Here is a 19,718-nt window from a genome sequence, read left to right on the forward strand (position 1 = left end):
AAATGAGAGAAAGGGGCACAAACATTATTCAAATAGAAGTAAAAATATAATTGAGTTAGTTTTAAATTTAAATGCATAATATTTGTTGCATGAAGATTTGACAAAATTGTCATCAATATAATGATCAAATATTATCAAATAGTATAATCTATAACGACACTATATATATATATATATATATAAAGGCACATCATCCATCATCATCCCCCTACACACTCTCTCATATCCTCTCCATCTCACAAAGCTTCTCCTAACCATCTTCCCAAAGCTTACCACAGCAATGTAAATGCCAACTTCAAAATGCATAAAGCTAAAAATCCACATCCTAGGCAATCATATGTCTATTCTAAAAGACATACTCCAAAAAGGAAAAATCCAATCAAAGAATGCAAAATAATGCAAAAGCCTATGAAAAGAAAATCCAAAACCATGTGGATCCCAAAGAAAAAAGTTGAAACCCAATGCATAATGGCATCCACCATTGCTAATCCTCCATCCAGTGACTCATGTCCCCCATCTCCTAACTCCATCTTGGGTGCCTATATCCCCAAGCACGCTTCCACAAATCCTCCATCACGCCCGCATCTACCATCTATCCCCCATATGCTCTTTTCACACCCGTCCCAACATGTGCCAATGTTGCTTTTGCAAGCATCCCCATCTCATGCTCCTTTCAACCTTTTCATCCCTCCATCTCCTACCATCAATCCCATCTAATCCAATCTATTGCATAAATCACACATCCGGTGTACCAACAGCTAGCAACAAAATTGAACATTCCAACAGCTAGTGAAAAATCCCAAAAAAGCCAAAATAGCTGAAGAAAGCCAAAATCATTCTAGCTAAGTCCAAAGTCAAAAAGTCAAAAAATAATAATAATAATAATAAAGAAAAATAAAGTGTCCATTGGTGAATACTTGGCAATTCAAGCACCTTGGACAAGTACCATGATGAAAGCTTGGCAAACAAGCGTCATGCGTAATCCCGCCATCCCCAGCTTAGCCTATCACCCTCATGCTTTTGGTCATCTCTTGACATCCAACTCCATCTTCCAATCTATCCACCTATCCTCCACCCTCCATCTTCCATCTCACACCATCCACTTATCTCCTACAGCTTCAGCCAACCATCCCAGTTATCATCCATCTCCCTAGCCCCTTCAGCTTTTTCCATCCTAGCTTCAATCCTATCACATCCATCATAAGACCTCCTTCCGCATGTTATCTTCTGAATGAGGGCACTATATTCCTCAGAGATCTTGTCTTGTCCATCCTCCCTTGTCATTAGTATCCCGCTCTAGGCTATCCTCATGCAAATCCAATGTCATCCTCTCATTAGCCATTCACTCTAGTGCCATCTATCCATTCAGCTACCACCAACCTTAGCATTGTCCCCATCATCATCATTGGATGCATCTTGTCAAATCCATATCTTTTGTTATCACCTCATCCTTAGCTTCTACCTCTTGCACCAAATTGAGCCATCCCGCTGTCCTCTCATCTTGAGCTTTTTATCCATCTGTATCATACCTATCATTGGTCTGTTAGCTTGTACCATATCTTGATTAGCCCGCTTGTAAATATCTTGGTCCGTCAGCTTGTACATCCTCTTTAGCTTAGTACCATTGTATCTATCCAACTTTCGTGTCAGTTCCTCCTTGATCAACATCTTGCACACATCGCACAACCCTTGGTTAGCTATTCCAATGCATCCTTTAACTAGATCTCTTATCACCAAAGTGTTATCCTTCTTAGTTCAGCTTGCCAGACAGATCACTCATCTAGATCCATCAGCTTAGGTGTTCTTCGATAGATCCTTGCAGGATATAGCTTTTCTCATGTCTGATCTTGGTCCGTTAGTACCTTGTCCTACCCATCTCGTTGGCAAACAATTCTCTTTTGGATTTTCACTTTCTTTCGATTTGGAATCTTCCCTTTTGGGTCTTGAAGTATCTTTTCCAAACAATCTTTTTGTTCCCTCCTCAAAGTTGCCATGATCTTCCATATCATGGTATACTGCAAATGGGGCAATCTGGGCGTAAGGTCTTGATCAAGTCTTTTGTTTGTTTCTTTTTTGCTTGTGGGTTACCCAGTGTCGGTTCCACACTGTTTCCTCCAAGTTTCATGTGTGATGCTAGGGCAATCCTTGTGTGTTTGTTTTGAGTCAGTCTGTCAGTCCTCTGGATGGTTGGTGACACGGCCTTGATGTTCTTGGTAACCTTGGCAATTAACCAAAAGTCCTATAGCAAATCTAGTGCTCAACTACATGGTGGTACTTCTCTTTGAAGTATCCCCCTACTCAAAAAAGCTTCAATGGTTTCCCTTCATCTCTATTATCCCCCATCCATATCCAGCATTTGTCTCTCCTACCCCAGCTTATGCATCAGTATCTCTTTGAATCAATCTGCACTTTTAACTTTAGGAATCCACAATCCTAGTCTTAGGGATCCACCAATCCAAATCAATCCACCAAGCCTCATCTTTCGAGATCCACAATCCTAGTCCTAGGGATCTCCGAAACCCATATTCTGCTAATCTGACTCTTTGAAATCTTGTTGCATCAGCTTTTTAATCCCCTCATCCATCTGCCCATCTTAGATTCCTTTTATAGCGCTCCGCTCCTTCATCCTCTGCAAATCCCTGAGATCTTAAGCTTGCTTCCTCTTGTGCCTCTGATTCTCCCTTTATCATTCTCCCGTAGTGAGAGTTTGAGCTAACTAAACTTCTTCTCTTAAGCCAATCTGAGTCTTCTTGCTCATCTCGGATTCTTGTACTTTTCAAGAAGTCGTCGAGCCTCACTTTCTCTCCCCGCCGCCTTCTTGAGGGGGCATCTTGCAGTCCATTCTCTCCTCTTCTGCTCTAGCCTTGGGCATCTTATTTTCTTATCTTTGATGTCATGCCACTTGCGGCATCACATCAAAGAGGGGCAAAATGTAGACACCTAAAAACCTTTAGAAAATAAAGTATTTTTATTTTCTGAAAAATTCCTGATGACATCATCATTTATTAATTAATTATTTATTTAATTTATTTATTTATTTTTATGCCATTAAATCCCTTTATCTTAATTAAAAATATTTAATTAAGGAATCCCTCCCAAAAATGTTTAAATCTTATTTAAACATTATTTCCTTATTTATTAATTATTTAATTAATAAATTGACCAAAAAACTCAAAATAAATAAATAAATTATTTTTTGCCCAAAACTTGGCCAATTTCCTTAAGATCACTAACCTCTTCCAAAATCTTCTAATCCTTCTTTAATTTTGATTAAAGGCTAATCCCATCATTTCCTACCCCTAATCCCAACTCAAAATATTTAATTAAGATTAAATATTAATCCCCATGTTTATTAAAAAAGTTTTAATAAATATCTCCTCAACCCAAACCCTTGAAATAAATAAAACTCTATTTATTTCTTAAAAATCTAATTTATCCTCATCCTAAGAAGTTCTGGACTCTTCTAGAAAGTCTTCATCCTCATCCTAGAAAGTTCTAGACTATTCTAGAAAGTCTTTATCCTCATCCAAAGTCTAGACTCTTCTAGAAGATGTCTTTAAAACTAATCCTAATCCCCTCCTAACCTTGTCACATTCTCTAAACCCAAGCCAAAGTTAACAAATATCTCCTCCTTCACCCACCCTCATTAAATGTCATCCACTTGCCTATCCCTAAGCTAATCCTAAACCATCCTAATCCATCCTCTAATCATTTGCACAATCCTAAGCAAGCTTAAAACCTTCCTAATCAAGCCCAAGTCAAAATTCCTCTCATCTCCTTCAAAATATCTCAACCATAAAACTTTATGAAGCCCACTAGGCCATAAATGACTCTTCCAAGCCCTTTTATTGCTCTTACAAGCCATTATGAGGGTCTTTATGAAGATTTTATCCCTTGAGCTTCCTTTGTTGACTCATCCTTCCCCTTTCCTCCATCCTCTCACCCTGTGACATGTGTCACTCCCTGATTGGTTGTAAGGAAGCGCAATCCATGTGCTCTCCTCTCATGCAATCTGAGCCCTCCATGAGCTTTTTCCCATCCTTGCATCTTAGCCCTCAATCCCTCAAGCCTCTTGCCTATAAATTGGATCCTTCCCCTTTGCAAAACAACACAATCCATGAAGTAAAGTCATAATGCCTTTTTAAGAAGCCATCTTACATCAAAACCATACACTCACACCCAAATTCTAACTCCATTTGAAGCCATTTTTGAAGCATAAGCTTGAGCATACATCCTATCTATTTAGACAAAGCCACTCAACAAGAGAGCTTCTTATTGAGAAAGCCCATTAATGGCTCATATTCTTAATTGAGAGCTCATCTTAGTCTATCTTGAAGTTTATGAATTTTGTTTAGTTTGTAGAAGCTTTATTTAAATTTGGTTTCTATTAGCATACTAACATTGCTCATATACACATGGAATTGTTTTAAAGAGGGGGTAGGATTCCTTGTTTGTCAACATGGTTGCTACATCTTGTCAATGAGCCTTGTCAAAACATACTAATTCAGAGATGGAATATACATGGTTACAGAGTTCAAAGCATAGTACACTAATTCAAAGTTTCCAACTTGCTTTCACATTAAGGAGCTTTGCTCTTGATCATGAAAGTAAGTATTTATTTCTAAGCTGCTTTAGTTATTTGAGGACCTTTTATATGAACCTAATAGATGTCATTGTCAATGGACTTAATGAACACGAATAATTTTTTGTGATATGTTTGACATGTTTATCTTGAACTATGCCATCTAGTGGTTTAGTGAACAGCAACAACATGCAACTCCAAATACATTTGTGATCTATGCATTAAATATATGTTGTTTAATTTGAAACAAACATACAAAAGTTATGTTTGGCCTTATTTGATCAATCTGTATGTTCAAGTGGTAGACAATGTGATCCAAATGATGTGATCATTGCACCAATGTGGTCCTTATTTTTCTTAAGACTTAAGCCACACTTTTCTTTTTAAAATTTTGATCTAATGTTGTTAGGGATTGTTTAAATCTCCAATACGATCCATATTGTTTCAATGACTTCAATCATGCTTTAAAAAATATTAAAATGTTAATTGAACGCTTGTCCTCTAGCCCATGGGTTGGAACGAGATTTTAGGTGTATCTGCATGCATGGAGACCTCAGCCAAGGTGGAGAAAATGTAAGATTTGGTAGGATAAAACTTTATTCACTCTGTGCACTTTCCTACAATTTCACCTTGCATCAAAAGTAACTGCTCATAGAAAACTTTATCAAACAGTCAAACACCTCGTTCCTACAGCAACTAGATTGGAGAGAAGACATTTTAAGTGAGAGATCTACATATGTTGTACACATGCTTTTTACATTACAAGTGAAGTCCACAATGATAGATGAAATAGGAAATTGAACCCCTGTGGAAGTATGTTGAAGATGGTTGTGCCAACTTGGGGAATTAAGCTAAAATGGTATGCAAGACAAATTTATTTAAAGGTGACAAATGAAAAATGGTTACCAATGCCTCGAGATTCCTACACCTCTACAATTCTCTACCATGGCAGGAACTACTAATTTTTGTTTTGATAATGCAACGAGTTGTCGCAATTGTGACATCTTGCCAAACGGGAAGTCATCTCTCTCATAGCATTTTCGTTGCACACCATCTCACCTGCAACAGTAACTTATGTTGGATGACTGTCACTCAAACAACATTGTCTTTGTGTGTCGTCTCAAGTTCAATGATAAACTAAAAATGTAGGTAGTCATAATTGTGACCATTGGCTGTCCAAATTATGACAACATGAAGAGGTACTATTACCCTTTTCTTTTTCCAAATTCGAACAGCTTTAGGCATCCCAATTGCAATGGACTAGCTTGCAATTGTGATTTGTGACAACAAAAGTCTAATGCCCATCCAACGGGGGCCAATTCATGCCACAATCGCTCTAGCAATGGGTGGCTATTGCATTCAAGCCCAAATGTAGTAATGTCCTCACTTATTATTTCCTTGCTTCTTATTGAGTACCATTTTACATGACATGCTCATGGGCATCCTCATATTTTGTAGATCTTTGATGAAATTATAGTGTGACATAAAAAAACAGGAAAGATAAATAGAAACTCAAGTTCTAAGCTAAAAAATAAAAAATTAACTCAAAACTAAAGGAATATATATATATGTATGGGTGATCCCACAATAATGGGTTCCACTTTTTGACCAATTTTGACACTGAAATCAATATTTTTGCAACAAACGTCATGTTCAAGTGACTATATCTCCAAAACTATAAATAATTTCAAGATGACATAAACTAGTGATTTTGAATAATTTGTTCCTACTTTGTAACTATATTTTTTAATCTAAAAAATATATATATTTATGTCAATTTTTTTTATCTCCTCTGAAAAGTGGTACATAATAAAATTCAACATTTTAAAGAGTGACAGTCCATTTGACACACATAACTTTTTTTCTAGAAATGATAATGAAGTAATTCTTTCGGCATTGGATTTGTAACATCAATATCCAGTGTTTGCATTTGGTTTGATTTATTTTTGTTGAATATTGTATAGTTTATGAAGTTTTGAAATGACACGAATCGTAATTTAGACATACGTTCCGTTTGACACAGATAATTTGAAGTCAATTTATCATAAACCTAAATTTATTTTTTTGAATAGTAAGGTATATCAATAAGCTAGTGCCTACATGTTTTTCAAAAAAAAATTGACCTAATTTACTAATATTCCCGAAGTGTCGAAGTCGATTGATGTTCAATCGGTAATGAACCTATAATGAGTTAAACTCATATTTGAAAGTCTTAACGACTAAAATATGTATTAAAATTATAGTCATTGGAAAGCTTGCTCCGAGCAGCACATTTTGACATTTTTTATTTTACAGTAGGAGATCATTCTCCTGCAATTATGGGAGTCAAAAGAGCAAAAAATTAAAAAAATTATGAAAAATGAGTTCAAATTTTCCTAATTTTGAGCGTTCGCTCGAACACTGTGTTCGAGCGAACATATTATGCATGTTCGCACAAACACATGTTCAGGCGAACATGTTCGTTGCACTTTCACAGCGGCCAAAAAAATATCTGGCTATGTTCGCGCGAACATAGCTAAAAATTTCGTGTTCGTGCGAACAATCGAAAAAGCCAAAAAATTATCAAAAATGGGCCCTGTGCCTACATGCATGAAACATCATTCTATCCGCGAAACAAAAACCACCATGTCTCACGTTTCAATCATTGATTGCAAATTTTCATTATAGACATCATTTTGTGCCATCAATCTCTGTATTTAGTATCAACCTGATAGTGCATTGCAGGCTGGTCTTTGCCACGAATTGTCCATAGATAAATCGAAGGCAGGTGAGAGATTTCTCAATATTTGCAAATTAATATTCTTCCTATCTTTGTTCACACTTTCATCAATATTTCTTATCTTCGTTCACATTTAATTGAATTTTTTAATTTATAACTTGAATTAATAAAAAATATTTAATTTTATTTTCAAATCAAATTCATTCGATAAAAATAAATGTGTCATAACTCTTTATGAATTCTCAATTTCTATAAAGAAATAATCTAAGGTTTTCATTTCCTTCTAGAACATAGATTAGATGATTTTGTGTTACTAATGGTCTCCTTGCAGCATGTGGCAATTGTGGGATGAAGACATGATCATAACAAACTACTAATGTTTGCTTTGTAGGACGTTGTCGAAGACCATTGTGTGTTTTCAAAACCATGTGTGTGGATTTATTAGATTAAATAACACTTCGTTTGGTGCTTAAAATGAACTTTTTATTTTCTGCCTAGCGTATTTACAGTGTTTAAATCCCTAGGAGATGCATTGGACGTATCCTCTCCCCTTGCCATTCGTGGATCTTGGGTGTAAGAGAAATCCATGTAACTTCTATAGGAGGCCTTCCTTGGACCAAGATACTCGATATTGGGTATGCCAAGGGACGACCTCAGAGCGGTAACGGGCCAAAAGCCAGGTCAACATTCCAGCCGCTATATAAAACTCGATTACGGTGAAAGTCATGTCGGCGGTATTGCTGAGTGATAGCTCTCCTCCAATATCCTTGTGGTGCATCAAACCTCGATTCTCGAGGTTGGGAGACCTTCTGAGGAAGTTTATCACTCACTTGCTAAACGGAATGCCCTTACTAAAAACCATGTTTTAGTGGCCAAAATCCTTTCTATCCACTAGCTCAAGGGGTCACCCATGCCTGTGAAGACATCCTACATTCTTGCGGTCCTTAGTAGAGCCAACAATCCCTTGGGAAGTCATGCCCCTTGGGAAGCGGATCTTGGTAGCCCCGAGAAGTGAGTGCGCTGTAAGGGGGAGCCTATGGTGCCAAGGTCCTAAGTTGTCCGCTCTGGATAAGCGCGGCTGAACTTTGGTTCAAGTAGGAATTCAGTGGATATAGTCCTAAAGCCTAGGTTGTGGTGTGACTGTTCACTTTTAACAACAGCTATTCTTGTCTTAATGTGTCTTGCGTGTGTGTAAAACATAATCAAGATAAAAGCCAACATTCAAATTTACACCTTGAAAATTTGCAAAACCTTGTCAAAATATCAAACATTGTCAAAACATTAAAAACTTTGGTTCAATACATTCAAACCTTGGAAAACATAGCAACTTGTGCTCCTAAACATGCTTGGCAAAACATAGATTTCACTCTTGCATAGCATCCACTTGCATTTTTCATACTTTGAGCCTCATACTTGCATCATATAGACTTCATATAGCACCTTTTTAGTATCCCTCATATTCACATTGCAATCATTAGCATTTAAGCTTGCATCCTTTGCATTTCACCTCAAAAATTATCACTTTGCATCTTCCATCTTGCATCTTTGCATACCTAACCCTCATCTTGACTACTTTAACCATCATTTCGGATGTCCTACACATCATTTTGAACATTCATTTCGAATTATCTCCTTCAATGTGTCTCTCCCTCACTGCTCTCTCCCTCTCCCACACACATACAAACACTATTTACTTGTGTCTCATTTTTATATTCATCCCTCCATCTCTGTCTACCCCTTTCACTTCTCTCATCACCTATCCATTTTTTTCTCCACATACACCTCTTCTCTATATCCATATTTCTTCTCCATCTCTCCTTTTATCCATCTCTATCCCTATATCTCCCTCTCTACCTTCTCTTAGTTATATATTTCATTCTCACTATCTTTGTTTATCTCTTCCTTTTATCTCCATATCCCTCTTCTTCTCAATCCCTTCACCAATTGGGCTTTTTCTCCATCTCTATAGAGGCACTAGTAAAGTTTGACCCATTTTTCAACAAAAAATTTGGAAAACATAGCTCTTAGAATTGCCTTAGTTTCAGCCCAGCTTTCCAACTGCTACTTATGTCAAGGTAGATTTAGCTTTGTCATTTTGATCTTATCTTTTTTTGTCATTTTTTTGATCAAGATCCAAAGTCTATTGTCATAACGTTCAACTCTTAGGTTAATACCTTGTAAAGATTTCACCTAAGTTCAAAAAACCTTATGTATACCGAGCTATCATTAGCATAATCATATTTCTAAATGTCATTTTTGACTTACCCTAGTGGTATATCCCCCTCATATTGCATTTTTCAAACCCTAACATCATTTTCACTATCAAACCCTATCAAATTGTCCATCAACCAACTTGTCTTCTTGATCACCTATCCTCATTTTGCATAGCCTAAACGTCATTATCAACCCTAGGAAACCATCCCTTGCATAGTCCACTTTGTGTACACCCACCTTTAACATCGTTACCAAGTCCAAAACATAACCCTAACCTTCATTTTGCACATCATAATCTTCATCTTGCATACCTTCAAAATGACACCTTGCATTTGCACTTGCATAACATCCCTAGGACATTTGTACTTTGCATATCAAAACCCTAGGTCATTTAACATTTCCTCACATTGCATAACATCCCTAAACACTTAAAAATATAAAAAACACTCATATCTTGCATACCCACATCTTAATTATCAAGTTTTGACCTCTTGTATCAACTGCAACCCTGTTTTACCAGCTGCACACTTCATGGGCGCAGTTGGTAGTTTCAGGGCGCACTTGGTAGTTTTAGGGTGCACTTGGTAATTAGGTGTTTCATTCTAGGTTCCAAAACCCTAATCTGCACTTCCACACCTTGCATTGCATCCCAAGACCTTAAGAAACATTCTAAATCACTCAAAACACTCAAAATTTGCATTTTAAGAAACTTTGGAGCTACATCATTTGCAGAAAAAAGAAGGACATGGGAGCTACAAATAAACGAGGGGGTTTCTAACCTTGTGTTTACTTTTTTTGATTAGTTTGGCTTTCATGGTAGACTAGTGGGTGTTAATGTATGTTGATTGAGTTTTGTGATTTCTCATAGTATATTATGCATTTAACCCATTTTTCTAGTCCTACAATAAGAACGAAAAAAATTAAAGAGACAAAACAATTATATACTTTATAAGAAAGAAAAACTTATTTTTTAGGACAAACATTATAGCATTCATACCATGTTATTTGTTTGTGATTCAATGATGGCTTAAGAAGGATTTGGTGCTTTGCTACTTGTAAAGAATGCGACTCACAGATTTTAGTCATATAATGAAAAATATTTATGTCTTGTTGCAGACGACTGCATTCTATTGATTTCTGTCAAATAATTTAAAAGTACTGACAGCGACAGACAAATCCGTATAGTGATTTTTTTATCTGGTTACTGCACAAAATTTATCTTGAGGCAAGGGATAAATTTTTATTTTTTTAATTTTATAATGGGAAACAAGAGAGGAAGGCAAAACAAATATGCAAGGAAAAGATCTGATGAAGCAGAACAAAGAAATATTCAGAAAACTGTGGCACATTATCATCAAATTAAACAAGGTGAAGGAAATGTTGAAGAAGGCTCAACAGAAGTACAAGTAGTGCCTATGGGAGAGAGGTCAGGAACACTCCCTACAAAATCTCAAACAATGAATGTTGAAGAAGGTTCAAGATCAGTCCCTACAGAGGTTCAAATAACAGAAGTCGGAGAAGGGTCAAAATCTTTCTTTGTTGAATCTCAAATAATGGATGTTGGAGAAGGCTCAAGATCGGTCCCTGTAGAAATTCCAGTAACAGAAATCAGAGAAGGGTCGAGATCAGGTGCAGGAACTAGTATGGATGAACTCTTAAATATTGTCCAATCTGTAAAGTATGGTATTTCTCATAAGAATTTAGATCATTTACTTAAAATGGATGTAGATAAATTGAGAAAACTTGCAGCTAGTGTTCAACCATTAAGTTTTTCTAAGAGAAGGTCAATGAAGAAGAAGATAAGAGAAATTATGACTCAATTTGATAATACTGAAACACTTGAACAAGCTCAGTTGCTTTCATTTTTTCTTACACAAAAAAAGTTGCAAGATGCATTGAAATTGTTGGGTGTAAACACAACATCAAAAAAGAGAAGATTTTCTAACATGCAAACTAATTTGATTGAAAATGTTAAACAAGGTTTGAGAAACATAGGAAAACACTCTCGAACTAAAGATAAGTCTACACCAAGAAAAGTGATGTTGATGTCTATTGTAAGTAAGAATATGACCCAAAATAGACAAATATCTTCAATTTCGTCTGAAATGGGTTTTAGTAGGAAAACAATGAGAGAATATGTTAAGAGAAGATTAATTGTGGATGACAGTACTATGGAGGGCAATTGGGCAATCATGTGTAGAGCACCTCATTCTAATAGGATTGAAGAGTTATTAAAAAAATTAATCATATCATTTTGGATTGATAACACTCGTCCTTCATCAAATAGTAGAGATGTTATCAGGCATAGGATTGCACCTAGTCAATATGAACATCATACAAAACATTGGTTGGACACAACACAGCATGAGTTATATGTGTCGTTTTGTAGTCAACATCCTAATGTAAAAGTTGGGAAAACATTGTTTGAAAAATTGAAGCCATACTTTGTGAGGTCAAACAAAGTGTTTGAAACGTGTTGTTGTCATCATCATATTGAGTTTGATCTCCACTATCAGGTATTTTGAAAGTTTGTAGAAGACACATATGGTTTTCATGTTGCTCCTCCTAGTAGGAGAAGTGAGTTTATATCATCCATTTTGTGTGACAACATAGATGATCCAGCTGGTCAAATAAATTGCATCAAAGGATTATGTGAAACATGTGGTGAATTGGCTCTATTTCCTTTGAAAACTGAAAATATTGATGTAACAAAAATATTGAATTGCAAAAGTTACAAGTATGTCAAGAATGAAACAAAGTTGGGGAAAGAAACAAAAAGGTTGGAATATGTTGAAGAGGAGTTGCCTGTTCTAACATTTATGGACATATTTAAGAAATTGATTCAACCTTATATTTGTCATGCAGTTTTTGCAAAGTGGCAAGCACAACAGTTTCAAACTCTGAGAGATAATTTTCCACTTGGAACAATTGTATCAGTTGTTGATTTTGCAGAAAACTATTCATTTGTTCATCAGAAAGCAATTCAATTAGATTATTACTTTAATAAGCAGGTCACTATTATGGTACATGTTTTTTATAGACATGCATAGTTAGATTTGGATGGTGTTCAGAGTATAGTTCAAGCACCAGTAATTATAAAGGAATATCATTTTTATATAAGTGATGATAAAGAACATGACATTCACTATGTAGAACATTGCTTCAATACGTTCTTTTCTTATTTGAAAGAAAGAAACATAAATGTTGATAAACATTATGTTTGGTCTGATGGATGTGCCGTGCAATTTAAATCATCTAGAACATTTTATGCATTGTGTAGATATCATCGCAATGAGAATATAAAACACATATGGAATTTCTTTGAGAGTGGTCATGGAAAAGGTGAACATGATGGTGCTAGAGCTTGCATCAAACGTGCTTTGCGAAAATATCAAATGAATTATCAGGGAGTTCGTGTAAATGATGCACATGATGTTGTTGAATGGTGTAAGACTCATTTTGCATTATATGAGGTCGGGACATCATCAATAATGAGTCGACAGACACCATATAGAGTCTTCTGGGAGATAACAGGTATGGATGTGTACGTCTATTTAACTTTTATGCACGATTAAATTATAAAATTTTATTGTTAAGTTTTATTTTTGAATTCGTTGAAGTTTAAATTTAATTTTCTATATTTTCAATTTAACGAACTTTCAGGTGTCAATAGAAAAAACATGCATGGTTGCAAGAGGATAGAAAAGACACGTTCTTTACATTCAGTCATGAGTACAGATAATTGCAATTGGACATTGAAGACAAGAGAATAATCATGTTTTTGTGACAGTTGCATTGATGAAAACTATGAAGAATGCATCAATCAAACACATGGATATACAGGTGCATGGATTTTGGTACCACTTGATGTTACCGATAAATTTGATAAAGAAGATGAAAATTTTGATGATATTCCATTGATTTCTGATGATTATAATCATATCTCTAGATTGGTAAAAGTGGGTGAGTATCATAAAAATTAATCTCAAGTTTTTATTTAATTATCAATTTCAACTGTCTTATATATATTGTACACATGCATTCATGTATACTTGTTATGCAGGAGATGTCTTTGCAGTGATTGCTGAGCCTGGAAATCATGAATGTGTCAGTTATTATTTATTGCGATGTACTGCAGAGAGGACAAAGTTATATGACCCTGAAGAAAGTGATGGAATGTTGTTCCCCATAGGTAAATTATACATATACATATGTACATGCACATATATATTTAAATAAATATATATATTTAGGTAACTTCATATCTATCAAATTTTAAAACACTTAAATTTGTGGTACAGGTTCTGTTGTGATAGAGGGGACATATTTGAAGCAAGACAAAATAGTCCAATATGGAATACACTTTGTTGATTATCAACCTGACAACAAAGTTTTACAATATAGCCACCTAGTCGTTGCTACAGGGCTTTGTCTGCATCCAGTCAAACTTAAGCGTGCACGTCGCAAGTGGAGACTAGACAGTGAAGATCATGAAAAAATATTGCATGTTATAAGTGTACATCATGGTTGATTAGACCTTTGAGATTTATTTTATAATAATCTGAATATCAACTTTGGTGAAATGTGTTTTCAATTACATACTATGGTGAAATTGTGAATATCAACTTTGGTGAAATGGTGTTTTTAATCTGAATATTTGAGTTTCAGTTATCATTAGTTTATTTTTAAAACTATAATATTAATTGTACTATGGATGAATTTAATAATTTAACAACTCGATATAAATAGGCTAGAAGTTAGTTCAAACTTACATAATTTCATTATCTATGTTACAATTCTTAAATATCAACTTCTTTTCAAACTATTGAATTTCATCTTGACTTAAATGTGTTTAGATTAATTGTATGATCATAAGTTCTTTATTTTCATTAATTTATTAAAAAATTATATAATTTAATAATTTAAATTAATTGTACCATGGATGAATTTAATAATACTTCACCTTAAAAAGTTCCAAGGAAATTCAAGTAGTTGCAAACAATAAATATGGTGATTTTGTATCATTGTAAAACAAAACGCATACTTTCTAAGCCCACGGAGGTCCTCCAAAAGTTATAATTAAAAACCATATGTTAAAGAAGATCAGAAACATTATTATTACGATAAACTTCCACGAAAAACCACTTTAGAGTCGGTTCAAAAAAATTCGTTGGACGACTAAAAATTGAACTCTCGTTAAAAAAAAAAGTATTTTATGATTGTAAACCTTTATAAAATTAATTTGAAAATGAAAAAAATTACTATTCTTAGTTAGGGTATGTAATCCTTTGATTTGACAATTTAAAATCAGTAGAGAACATTCTGTTCTGGTTAAAATCAATTTTCTATTTTTTAGGTAGTCTATTAACGTTGAGTTATTTACAAAAAAAATGAGCCTACACATTGATCAGGAAAAATTACTAGCTGAGGCTTTTGAGTGCATTATTTCTCTCACTTCCATCACAATGCGAGGAAACTCATAATTTAAAACAGATACAACACAACTTAAATGTATTCCAAATCGATGAAGAGCAACTTCTGCTCCACCAATACCAAAAAATAGAGAAAGTACTCTGACGCCATCAGGATATAATGCTTTCAAGACTGATAAATGATATGCAACTGTATCTGTTTGGAATGAATTACCCAAACAACACAAGCGGTCAGTCGGAAAAGAAGTTCTACGAGTGTGATCTCTATCAAATTTTAATATAAGCTCTATCTCATGAAGCTCTAGAGGGACGAGGTCACCTGGCCCCACCCATACCAAATTCCACTCTTCACACTTTTGAAGTATATATTTTTGCGCACTATCTTGCAGTTGCCCTTGTGCATTCTGAATCATAACTCTCAGTTGATCAATAAGGACAGTGCCACATCGTCTTGAGTCTATGGAATTTTTTTTTGTCGTCTGATCCCATGAAGGCCAATACTTTTTTATTTGTGGAAGTGCTTCCTGAATAGTCATGGGGGGAGAGGTTCTGCTTGAAATCGCCAATAGGTTTCCCAAGAACTCCAAAACCAATTAGTTCATTGGGACACAAATTAGGGATTGCATCACATAATTCAAACATTGCTTGCTTGTCTTACATAGTACCCTCTATGTATTTTTTATACTTCAACACTTTCATTATCTATGTTACAATTTCGAACTTACACAATTTCATTATCTATGTTACAATTCTTAAATATCAACTTTTTTTCAAACTATTGAATTTCATCTTGAATTAAATATATTTTTAATTGTATGATCATAAGTTCTTAATTATCAAATTTAGTTTATTAAAAAATTATATAATTTATTAATTTATATTAATTGTACCATGGATGAATTTAATAATTTAAATTCATTTATCAACTTGTACACATATACACATCTCAAGAATAAACATCTACAGATCTAATATATCTCTATGTATCTGAAATGCAAACTGTAAATCTCGAATAAATATACGTATATAGCAAAATATAAAAAGTCATATATACGTACATGCGATGGTATCTAACACTGAAATACTCAATAATCAAATAAAAAGTGAAAGTACATGGATGTCATCAAGGAACTGAAATACACATGTGTACATGTAAACTGGACCTCCAATATATATGCATCAAAAAATATATAAATCTAATCTACTACTAGAAGGACCCCTCAAGATGCATACAAACAGAACGACCCTCTGATCGAGTCTCCTATACATCCTCTCGCCGAGGCGCATCAACCAAGCCCTGCAAATATATATACATATATGCATATATGTGTTAGAGTTCTATCTTTAAAACATATATATACATACATGCATCATGTACATATACATTCAAATTAAATACAAATTTGCATATATATAGATATATATCTAGTTTTCAAAATATTTAAATAACTTTAAACAAACTATTTAAAACTCAAGTACTTGAGCACTACCAGGTGCCTCAATAGAATCATCTCTCTCATGTATATGATGCCCTGAACCAACAATATGTGTAACCATGTGCTCAGCAACCTATGCCTACATGATTTATTACGAGTTAAAGATTAAATTAAATATCTACATATATATCTGAACTAAATTTTTCAATAAATGAACATATTTTTTAATTTCATATATATTTAAAATTAAAAATAAATTATATATGTACCTGGGTCTCCGGAGGTGGAGGATGATCAGCAGACTCCATCATATCATCTACTGATGCACCTGAGCCTGAAACTCCATGTCCAACTGCTAGTAAATCTGAGTGAAGTGGACTGTGTAACTGGCTGAGTACATCTGGTGTAGAATTAGTGCTACCAGGTCCGAATAACAGGTCCATGTATGATGAAAGACCCATGGTCGAACTAGTATCAATCTCAGATAGGCCTCGCAATTGCTCACCAAAATCATCAAGGCCCTCAGCTGTGATATGGACATCTCCAACTCGTATGCTCGAGTCATCTGTAGAGTGTTGTGAGTCTGGTGCCGAATGCTGTGAGCTATGCAGAGGTGTATCATCTGTCACTGGTGTGGCAGCCTGTGTCTGTGGAACTGTGTCGGGGCTCTGATGCTGTCTAACAACATCCATCACCGCGTGTACTAGAATCCTCTGTGTATCAGAAATATAGCTAATAAAGTGCAACATATCCTCCAAAAAATAAAGTGACATATCCATATGTGTCTGCTGTCCTGAAAGACCACGAATATTGCCTGGCAGTGGTAGCCCAGCAGCTCTATATGCATCATCAGAGGAGGCACCTGAAGTGCTACTAGATACCTGTGAAGATGCTCGACCAAGTGGACGAGGACGTCGACTATGAAGATAACGACCAATAGAATCTGATGTGATACTAGCTGCCGCAGATGCAATGTGCCTAATAGTGTCAATTGCTTCCCTTTGGGAAGCAATGACAACTCTATCTGCAATAGGCGCATGTGTAGGAATCACAGGAGGCATCCTCGGTCCAACAAATTGTCTAAGATCTGCATGTGGCAGACGATCTACACTGTGGTACTGGTCACGATCTACCACCCGACCACGCCCCTATCCGTAATAATCAAGAATATCCAAGTAGTTGACATTGAGCCCTATACGGAACTCAGCGTACAACTGTTGTGCAAAATAAAGGGGTATTTGGTCATTATTAGGATAACGACCATATGCAGCTAAAAATCATGGATAGATCATGCTAGCAATAATAGGGTCTCTACATCGTGTGACTCTGTAGCCTCTCACCCTACCCTGTGTCCCCTCATAAGCTGTAAATAACTCTCTCTGGATGATGTCTTTGGGGGCTACCCTCTTGACGTCATGAAATGATGCATCTCCTGAAACCTCATCCCTAAGCTCCCTAGATATGGAAGCTAATATGGCAGGAGTAAATGAATGGTGACCTCTAAATCTAGCTGTCAAATCTTGTAAACTCCTACATATCGTAGTACATATGTCTCTGTAAACACCATCATCGAAGCTCAATATAGAGTGATGCAGTCTAGCAACCTCATGCTCTGAAAATGCAAATAATGCATCAATATCGATGCGTGGAGGTGGTGCAGCAGGACCTCCAGCAGGAGCTGCAGGTGCAACCTGACCTGGAACATGAGCTGCACGACGAGCCCTACGTCGAGGTACACGAGGAGCCCCACCAGAAGCTATAGCACGAGCCCCACCACGAGCTGCATGAGGAGCCATATCGGGATCTGCATCAGGTGCTGCAACAGGAACCGCATCAACCTGTGTTGTAGTAGGAGCCACAATAGGAACTACATCAGCTGTCGCACCAAAAGCCGCATCAAGCATATCGTGTGAAGCCATATCTGTAAAAATGTATGAAGAGCTAAATTGTCTATTGTACATACTTTTTTATTTTTAACATTAAAAATTATACACATGTAATTAAGCATACATCACACATCATGGACCTAGATAATCTGTAACACATCCAAACCTAGATTAATTTGCATATAAGTATAAGATAACTTTAAAGTTGAGAGTTTGGTTATGGTTAGAGTTAATTTGTTATTCTAAGATTTTATTATATTTTGGAGGGTATTATTAGAGAATTCAATTAAAGCGTACCTAATAAATTATTTATATTACTCTTAAATGATAATGTTTCGAGGTTTGAAATTCTTGATTGATATTATTAGTAGAGTGAGTCACTGGACTCATAGGTGGCTCTCATCTGTTGGGAGGGTTACCTTGCTCAAGACTGTGATTCAGGCTCTTCCTATTTACAGGTGTTTAGTGCAAACACCTCCCGTGGGAGTTTTGAAAGATTTTGATGCTTTGTCACGACAATTCCTTTAGTCAGGCAATCTCCAATCCTCTAAATGGAGCGTAGTCAACTGGGACACGGTTTGTTTGCCTAAGTTTGCTGGGGGTCTAGGCCTTAAATGTATGGCTCTCGGTGTCAAAGCTCTTGCTGCAAAGTTATACTGGAGATGGTGCAAGAATCAAGATCAGGATTGGGCCAAGATTCTGACCCATAAGTATTTCTTAGGAGTGGAGGTCCAAGATATTCCTAGACTTGAGCTTAATGGTAAGGGGTCCTTTATTTGGGACACCCTTAAAAGGGGTGCTCCTCTTATCAAGGATGGCCTTTTCTGGATTTGTAATCAGGGGTCAAGTGTGTTATTCTAGCAGGACTCTTGGGATGGCCACCTTCCTATTCTCTCTAGTTTTCCCCACCTTTTGCCTCTGTTTCAGGTTTTTTCTTCTACAGGTTGGACCATGGTAGCTCACTTCAAGACTGTTCGGAGGTGTGGATTGATGGAGGTGGCTAGTTGGAAGGATCCACAAATTTGGCCCACAGGGGGCTCCTCAGAGATTCGGGTTGAACTGGCGCATCTTCTCTCTGTTAGGCTTTACAGCTCTTCTAAAGACAAAGACATCTTGGCTTGGGGTCCTTGCCCAAAAGGTAAGTTCAGTGTGGCCCAGGGATATGCTCGGCTGGATAGCCAATGTAATGTAGTTCAGGTGGTTCCTTGGTGGAGGAAGGTCTGGAATAAATTTTCTTGGCCGAAATGTAATTTTTTTCTATGGTTGGTTGCGCAAAATAAGTGTCTTGCTTGGGATAATCTCCAGCGAAGAGGGTTTCAAGGACCCTCTTTCTATCCCCTATGTATGTTGGATGGGGAAGATGTTTCTCATGTTTTCTTCTTATGTCCTCTCTCTAGAAAGATCTGGCATAAGTGGTGGGAGGCGTGGTGCCATAGCCGTATTCATGTC

This window comes from Cupressus sempervirens, chromosome 3 (genome assembly GCF_028749045.1).
Source record: "Cupressus sempervirens isolate cs-2001-9-10 chromosome 3, ASM2874904v1, whole genome shotgun sequence".
NCBI lineage: Eukaryota > Viridiplantae > Streptophyta > Pinopsida > Cupressales > Cupressaceae > Cupressus > Cupressus sempervirens.